This window comes from Ascaphus truei, chromosome 3 (assembly GCF_040206685.1).
Source record: "Ascaphus truei isolate aAscTru1 chromosome 3, aAscTru1.hap1, whole genome shotgun sequence".
NCBI lineage: Eukaryota > Metazoa > Chordata > Amphibia > Anura > Ascaphidae > Ascaphus > Ascaphus truei.
In genome coordinates, this window is record NC_134485.1 from 428,696,052 (window position 1) to 428,705,268 (window position 9,217).

At 49.8% G+C, this 9,217-nt stretch overlaps 1 long non-coding RNA gene across 1 annotated transcript; it reads left to right on the plus strand.

Moving 5' to 3' along the window:
* The first annotated feature begins 7,240 nt into the window (after positions 1–7,240).
* LOC142491211 (uncharacterized) lies at positions 7,241–8,718 on the plus strand. Its single transcript, XR_012800346.1, has 4 exons — positions 7,241–7,380; positions 8,117–8,155; positions 8,254–8,330; positions 8,520–8,718. It is a non-coding gene; the product is annotated as an uncharacterized LOC142491211 (long non-coding RNA).
* Positions 8,719–9,217: the final 499 nt, after the last annotated feature.

A 9,217-nucleotide genomic window follows, 5' to 3' on the forward strand; every position in this document is an offset into this window, starting at 1 on the left:
GGTGAGTGGGGCTATGGAAGGTTTCAGGTGAGTGGGGCTATGGAAGGTTTCAGGTGAGTGGGGCTATGGAAGGTTTCAGGTGAGTGGGGCTATGGAAGGTTTCAGGTGAGTGGGGCTATGGAAGGTTTCAGGTGAGTGGGGCTATGGAAGGTTTCAGATGAGCGGGGCTATGGAAGGTTTCAGATGAGCGGGGCTATGGAAGGTTTCAGGTGAGTGGGGCTATGGAAGGTTTCAGATGAGTAGGGCTATGGAAGGTTTCAGGTGAGTGGGGCTATGGAAGGTTTCAGGTGAGTGGGGCTATGGAAGGTTTCAGGTGAGTGGGGCTATGGAAGGTTTCAGATGAGTGGGGCTATGGAAGGTTTCAGGTGAGTGGGGCTATGGAAGGTTTCAGGTGAGTGGGGCTATGGAAGGTTTCAGGTGAGTGGGGCTACGGAAGGTTTCAGGTGAGTGGGGCTATGGAAGGTTTCAGGTGAGTGGGGCTATGGAAGGTTTCAGGTGAGTGGGGCTATGGAAGGTTTCAGATGAGTGGGGCTATGGAAGGTTTCAGGTGAGTGGGGCTATGGAAGGTTTCAGGTGAGTGGGGCTACGGAAGGTTTCAGGTGAGTGGGGCTACGGAAGGTTTCAGGTGAGTGGGGCTACGGAAGGTTTCAGGTGAGTGGGGCTATGGAAGGTTTCAGGTGAGTGGGGCTATGGAAGGTTTCAGATGAGTGGGTCAGTGGGCCGGGAAAGTGGGCCGGTTTTAGTGATACTCCGGACTTTAACAGCGGAAGTAATACTCGGCGCTCCTCGTAGCACCACACGTCAACCACGGCCCTTATGGGGTATTCATGCTCACCTATAGTGTAACATTGGCTAACTTTCGCCGTACACCAGTTAGATCCGGAATATTCCAGTACAAATGTGCTCCCCTCCGGTCCTCAAATAGCCCCCCCCCCCAACACGACAGGATTTCAGGATACCCCAGCTTCAGCACAGGGTGCTCAATGAGTCCCTGCTTCAGCACAGGTGGCTCAATCAGAGCTTCAGTGGAAGACTGAGCTGATTGAGCCCCCTGTGCTGAAGCAGGGACTCATTGAGCACCCTGTGCTGAAGCAGGGACTGACTGGAGTTGAGCACCCTGTGCTGAAGCAGGGACTGATAGTCACCTGTGCTGAAGCTGGGACTGATTGAGCCACCTGTGCTGACGCTGGGACTGACTGGAGTTGAGCACCCCTTGTTCTTGTGCATTAGGCCCCGCTTATAGTGCCGGCGACGCGACGTCGCCCCAAAAACAAATACATTGGCGCCGCCGCCGCCGCCGCCGCGCGCACTATAAGCGACGGAGCGAAAACCTGAAGCCGGCAAAATTAGATTTTTCAAGGGCCGTCGCGTAACATAACGGCCCTTGAACAAATCAAAGTGCCGGAATCCCGCGCCACCGCCGCCCGGCGAAACATACATTTTGCCGGTGGCGACGGCGACGGGTGACGTCACCCGTCGTGTCGCCGTCTCCACCGCCGGCGATATAGGCAAAGCCTAACTATACTTCTTGTAATGATTACATACGCAGCACTTTGCTGCCCCCTGGTGGAACTAATTGATTCCTTCTCCGGAAAGAATTTCCTTACAAATTCCACATGAACCAAAGGGAGCGGGACAGTTTAATACACTTGGCAACGTCACCCAGGTGTGTGTGTCAAGTCACAAGGATCACAAGCTAGGGTGACCAGATTTATTAAAAGTAAAAACCGGGACACATTAAAAAAAATATTTATAAAACAAATGACATCACCAACGGCGCCCCTTCTCCTTGATGTCTCTCCCCCCCCCCATGCTCTCTCTCTCCCCCCTCCATTATCATCCCCCTTATCATCCCCCCATTATCATCCCCCCCATCCCTCCACTGTCGTTTCCCCGCATCCCTCCATTCTCGTCCCCGCTGCCCATCCCTCCATTCTCGTCCCCGCTGCCCATCCCTCCATTCTCGTTCTCCCCCCCATCCCTCCATTCTCATTCTCCCCCCCATCCCTCCATTCTCGTTCTCCCCCATCCCTCCATTCTCGTTCTCACCCCCCATCCCTCCATTCTCGTTCTCACCCCCCATCCCTACATTTTCGTTCCACCCTTCCCATTCTGTCTCTCTCCCCATTCTCTGTGTGTCTCTCTCCCCATGCTCTGTCTCTCTCCCCATCCTCTGTGTCTCTCCCCATCTCTTTCTCTCCCCATTCTGTCTCTCTCCCCATTCTCTGTGTCTCTCCCCATTCACTGTGTATCTCCCCATTCTCTGTCTCTCTCCCCATTCTCTGTGCCTCTCTCCCCATTCTCTGTGTCTCTCTCTCTCCCATTCTCTGTCTCTGTCTCCCATTCTATGTCTCTCTCCCCCATTCTCTGTCTCTCTCTCTCCCCATTCTCTGTCTCTGTCTCCCATTCTATGTCTCTCTCCCCCATTCTCTGTCTCTCTCTCTCCCCCCATTCTCTGTCTCTGTCTCCCATTCTATGTCTCTCTCCCCATTCTCTGTGTCTCTCTCTCTCCCCATGCCATGCTGTGTCTGTCTCTCTCCCTGTGCCATGCTGTATCTGTCTCTCTCTCCATGCCATGCTGTGCCTGTCTCTCCCCATGCCATGCTGTCTCTCTCCCCATACCATGCTGTTTCTCCCTCCCCATGCCAAGCGGTGTCTCTCTCCCCATGCCATGCTGTTTCTCCCTCCCCATGCCAAGCGGTGTCTCTCTCCCCATGCCATGCTGTGTCTCTCTCTCCCCATGCCATGCTGTGTCTGTATATCTCTCCCCATGCCATGCTGTGTCTCTCTCCCCATGTCATGCTGTGTCTCTCTCCCCATGCCATACTGTGCCTATCTCTCCCCATGCCATGCCGTGTCTCTCCCCATGCCGTGTCTCTCTCTCCCCATGCCATGCTGTCTCTCTCCCCATGCCATGCTGTGTCTCTCTCTCCCCATGCCATGCCGTGTCTCTCTCTCCCCATGCCATGCTGTGTGTCTCTCTCCCCATGCCATGCTGTGTCTCTCTCCCCATGCCATGCTGTGTCTCTCTCCCCATGCCATGCTGTGTCTCTCTCCCCATGCCATGCTGTGTCTCTCTCCCCATGCCATGCTGTGTCTCTCTCCCCATGCCATGCTGTGTCTCTCTCCCCATGCCATGCTGTGTCTCTCTCCCCATGCCATGCTGTCTCTCTCCCCATGCCATGCTGTGTCTCTCTCCCCATGCCATGCTGTGTCTCTCTCCCCATGCCATGCTGTGTCTCTCTCCCCATGCCATGCTGTGTCTCTCTCCCCATGCCATGCTGTGTCTCTCCCCATGCCATGCTGTGTCTCTCTCCCCATGCCATGCTGTGTCTCTCTCCCCATGCCATGCTGTGTCTCTCTCCCCATGCCATGCTGTGTCTCTCTCCCCATGCCATGCTGTGTCTCTCTCCCCATGCCATGCTGTGTCTCTCTCCCCATGCCATGCTGTCTCTCTCCCCATGCCATGCTGTGTCTCTCTCCCCATGCCATGCTGTGTCTCTCTCCCCATGCCATGCTGTGTCTCTCTCCCCATGCCATGCTGTGTCTCTCTCCCCATGTCATGCTGTGTCTCTCTCCCCATGCCATACTGTGCCTGTCTCTCCCCATGCCATGCCGTGTCTCTCCCCATGCAGTGTCTCTCTCTCCCCATGCCATGCTGTCTCTCTCCCCATGCCATGCTGTGTCTCTCTCTCCCCATGCCATGCCGTGTCTCTCTCTCCCCATGCCATGCTGTGTGTCTCTCTCCCCATGCCATGCTGTGTCTCTCTCCCCATGCCATGCTGTGTCTCTCTCCCCATGCCATGCTGTGTCTCTCTCCCCATGCCATGCTGTGTCTCTCTCCCCATGCCATGCTGTGTCTCTCTCCCCATGCCATGCTGTGTCTCTCTCCCCATGCCATGCTGTGTCTCTCTCCCCATGCCATGCTGTGTCTCTCTCCCCATGCCATGCTGTCTCTCTCCCCATGCTATGCTGTGTCTCTCTCCCCATGCCATGCTGTGTCTCTCTCCCCATGCCATGCTGAGTCTGTGTCTCTCTCCCCATGCCATGCTGTGTCTCTCTCCCCATGCCATGCTGAGTCTGTGTCTCTCTCCCCATGCCATGCCGTGTCTCTCTCTCCATGCCATACTGTGTCTGCCTCCCCATGCCATGCTGTGTCTCTCTCCCCATGCCATGCTGTGTCTCTCTCACCATACCATGCTGTGTCTCCCCATGCCATGCTGTGTCTGTCTCCCCATGCCATGCTGTGTCTCTCTCCCCATGCCATGCTGTGTCTCTCTCTCCCCATGCCATGCTGTCTCTCTCCCCATGTCATACTGTGTCTCTCTCCCCATGCCATGCTGTGTCTCTCTCCCCATGTCATACTGTGTCTCTCTCCCCATGCCATGCTGTGTCTCTCTCCCCATGCCATGCTGTGTCTCTCTCCCCATGCCATGCTGTGTCTCTCCCGATGCCATGCTGTGTCTCTCTCCCCATGCCATGCTGTGTCTCTCCCCATGCCATGCTGTGTCTCTCCCCATGCCATGCTGTGTCTCTCCCCATGCCATGCTGTGTCTCTCTCCCCATGCCATGCTGTGTCTGTGTCTCTCTCCCCATGCCATGCTGTGTCTCTCTCCCCATGCCATGCTGTGTCTCTCTCCCCATACCATGCTGTGTCTCTCTCCCCATGCCATGCTGTGTCTCTCTCCCCATACCATGCTGTGTCTCTCTCCCCATGCCATGCTGTGTCTCTCTCCCCATACCATGCTGTGTCTCTCTCCCCATGCCATGCTGTGTCTCTCTCCCCATGCCATGCTGTCTCTCTCCCCATGTCATACTGTGTCTCTCTCCCCATGCCATGCTGTGTCTCTCTCCCCATACCATGCTGTGTCTCTCTCCCCATGCCATGCTGTGTCTCTCTCCCCATACCATGCTGTGTCTCTCTCCCCATGCCATGCTGTGTCTCTCTCCCCATGCCATGCTGTGTCTCTCTCCCCATGTCATACTGTGTCTCTCTCCCCATGCCATGCTGTGTCTCTCTCCCCATGCCATGCTGTGTCTCTCTCCCCATGCCATGCTGTGTCTCTCTCCCCATGCCATGCTGTGTCTCTCCCCATGCCATGCTGTGTCTCTCCCCATGTCATGCTGTGTTTCTCTCCCCATGCCATGCTGTGTCTCTCTCCCCATGCCATTCTGTGTATGTCTCTCTCCCCATGCCATGCTGTGTCTCTCTCCCCATGCCATGCTGTGTCTCTCTCCCCATGCCATGCTGTGTCTCTCCCCCCATGCCATGCTGTGTCTCTCTCCCCATGCCATGCTGTGTCTCTCTCTCCCCATGCCATTCTGTGTATGTCTCTCTCCCCATGCCATGCTGTGTCTCTCTCCCCATGCCATGCTGTGTCTCTCTCCCCATGCCATGCTGTGTCTCTCTCCCCATGCCATGCTGTGTCTCTCTCCCCATGCCATGCTGTGTCTCTCCCCATGCCATGCTGTGTCTCTCTCCCCATGCTATGCTGTGTCTCTCTCCCCATGCCATACTGTGTCTCTCTCCCCATACCATGCTGTGTCTCTCTCCCCATGCCATGCTGTGTCTCTCCTGATGCCATGCTGTGTCTCTCTCCCCATGCCATGCTGTGTCTCTCTCCCCATGCCATGCTGTGTCTCTCTCCCCATGCCATGCTGTGTCTCTCTCTCGTTGCAATCCAGGGGGAGCATGGAGGGAAATAGAACAAAAAGACAAAAAACAATCTAAGTGTAGACAGTTTCAAATTAGTGTAAAACTCTATATCTTGTCTTGGCTTATATGTTGTGCCTACTTACAAGATGTAAGTTGTATTCAAGCGGTTTTGACACACCATGGTCTCTGTTAAGGATGTTTTTCTCCACTCTGTGATGCGGTCTCCAATTCTCAGCTCAGCAACCACGTGTATGTGAAAAAAATGATACCATAGTGCAGACCAGTACAATAATAAAACTAGACTTTATAAGGTTTAAAAATGGACACTTACAATAAAAACATATAGTTTAAGCATTTTTCACAATCATTGTGATCAGGGAGAGAAGAGTGTGTTAACTTCAGGCTCACCCGCCTCCTCCGATGTGACTTGGTGTATTTCGTCTCTCTTTGGGACTGTGTGTCTCCGGCGGTGGACTGCGTCCTTCCAGGCTGTATCCCCCCGTGGGCTATCAGACTCCCCTTCAGCTGTTGTTCGCAAGTACTGCACTTGGAGCTGCCTCTCGGGTGGATAATCCTGCCTCTCTCTCCGCCGGTGCGTCACTTCCGCTCCGTCCCGATACGTCACTTCCGGGCGCGGCTGGGTGAGTTTCTGTATGGCAATCTCGCCTCTCTCCTCTCTCCTCTCTGAACGGCTCCCACTCTACGCTTTTCGCCAGAAAAGGGTGTGTGGCTTCCTCAGGAGTGTACCGCCCATTACTCTAAAGTGTCTTTTTATATCCTCCCCAATTGGTGATTGATTGTAAACACTTGTGGAAAACACTTGTAAAAAACATGGTCTGCACTGATTAACATCTCTGCATCTATATACATGGTGGAGCACTTTTACTGAGAAACAAATTCTCTGTCTGGTTCTTATAATTTAACCTGTTCCTATCTCTGTGGAAACATGGGATGAGATGATACTGTAGGAGGACATAATCTTATTATTATGTCATATAGATGATCCTAATTCATCAAGGGTGATCAAGTGGACTTGAACTTTGTCCACATTATAGGACTCATAAAATAGAAGCAATATGATGTTTAAAGGGTCTATTTTGATTGGATCTTTCTTGATCCTGGTTATACCTAGCAAGGAATAAATTACAACATTGATGGGCAGGGGGGCACAAGGGAAAAAATCTATTCACGGACCCTGAGGTCCTCAAATGAATATTTCTTGTGCAATCTATTGCTACAAATATTAAAAAAAGTATATAAACAAACTATAAAAAATGTAAGAGCTCCATCATATATATATATTCTCATATATTGTCATTGTATATTATACATTGGTATTCAAGAGGGGTTGATAGTATATCCTATGATCATATTTATATTATGTACATGGAAGTTATTAGACAGATGGGAAATGCATGACCTTGTTAACATTATACCATATATACTTATTTACAGTGCAAATATTAAAGTCAATAAGCTAATAGGAGTTAAATGACCCTATATTCTGCAGCACTCCTCCAATGAACACTTATACAGAATACTTTGCAATATTTATACAAATGAAGAAAAAACATATTTTCATTATGTGCATAGTCTGGGGGAAATAGGCTAGAGTGGTCACAGTGACATAAACATTTTTTATTTGAATGACAGATGTCAAGTGCGTGCTGCGGGAGAGAGAAAAAAAGGAAGAGAAAACAACAGATGGAAAAAGCAAATAACCGGTTAGTCTCATCCGATAATTCTAGATGTAAATAGATCACAAAAAGGGTGCTAGCTCTATTTCCATGTTCAGGCCCCTGGGGGAGAGAGTCCGCAACCTGTGAATCCAGAAAGTCTCCCTCTTTACGAGTTCCAGATTGCGATCTCCCCCCCGCCAGTGGCCCGCAACGTGTTCTATAGGCATGTAAGTCAGACCCGCGGTGTCCCCCTGGTGCTTTTCCATGAAGTGTTTGGAAAGACTGTGTGTTAGAAGAGATCTTTTAATACTGCTCAGATGTTCTATAATTCTAGTTCTTATTTGTCTCTCAGTCTTCCCCACATACTGCAATTTGCATGGACACTCCAGGAGGTACACCACATGATCTGACCGGCAGGTCAGACTGGATTGTACAATAAATCTCTCCCCTGTATTATTTGATGTAAATTCCAATTTGCTATCGGACTTAAATTGACATGCTCTGCATGTCTTACATGCATGAAAGCCTTTGTTGGATTGCAACCAGTTCTGAGGTTTAGCTTTTTGTTTGAGGATACTAGGGACTAGTGTAGTTTTTAAGTTTCGCGCCTTCCTGAAAATGATATTAGGGTGCTCTGGGATTTCCTTCCCCAAAACTGGGTCATTCTTTAGTATGGCCCAGTGTTTGTGTAGGATCTTCCTAATTTCCTTAGCTTCCCCATTGTAAGTTGTAAGGAAAGCAAAATCTGTCTTATTTGTTGTTATTTTGTCTTTCCCCTTAGATTTCAGAAGGTCTTCCCTCTCCAGTTGGTCTATTTTCAGTAAGGCCTCATCTAACTTTTCCTCTTTGTATTTCTTTTCTATAAATCTCTCCTTCAATTTTGTTGATTGTTGTAAGAATGTTTCTCTCTCACTGCAGTTCCTTTTGATTCTGGTGAACTGACTGGATGGAACCCCGTCCATCCACCTTGGAAGATGACAGCTGGTACGCAAAATGTAATTATTTTTATCTGTTTCCTTAAAAAATGTTTTCGTCTTTATTTGGTCATTTTCTATATAAATTTCTAGGTCTAAATAGTTTACTTTTCTGTCACTGTACTCACTCGTGAATTTTAGATTCAGCTCTTTGTTCTCTATTCCTAATAAAAATTCTTTCAACTTACTTTCTCCATTCCCCCAAATTAGGTACACATCGTCGATGAAACGACGCCAGAGGACCAGGCCCTCCCCAAGCTCTCCATTCGGCCAGATGTTATCCTCCTCCCATGACGCCATGAATAGGTTAGCGTAGCTCGGGGCGAACCTGGTCCCCATCGCCGTTCCTCGTTTCTGTAGATAATGACTTCCCTCGTACCAAAAGAAATTGTGCTGCAAAATAAACATAATTCCATCAATAATGAAATTTGCCTGTGTTTCTGCAAGGTCTGCATCCTTCATTAAAAATCTTTTTATGGCCCTGCATCCTTTTGTGTGATCAATTGATGTGTATAATGATACAACATCGCATGTTGCCATTATGAATTGTCTTTCCCATCTCACTTTACTTAGTGTATTTAGTAAATCTGTGGTGTCTTTCAAGTATGCCTTTTGTTGCGTGACATATTTCTGGAGGAATATGTCTATGTACAGTGACAAATTAGCTGTTAGTGAGTCAATCCCCGAGACTATAGGTCTGCCTGGGGGATTGACTTCACTCTTGTGAATTTTTGGCAGCTGGTAAAATACCGGAACTTTTGATTTGTCACTGTACAGAAATCTATATTCCCCCTCATCCAATACCTCCATGTTCTTACCCCTCTCTAATAGACACTTTAGCTCTTCTGTAAATTCATTTATTGGGTTCTTTTTCAATTTAATATATGTTTCTTCATCCCCCAGTAGTC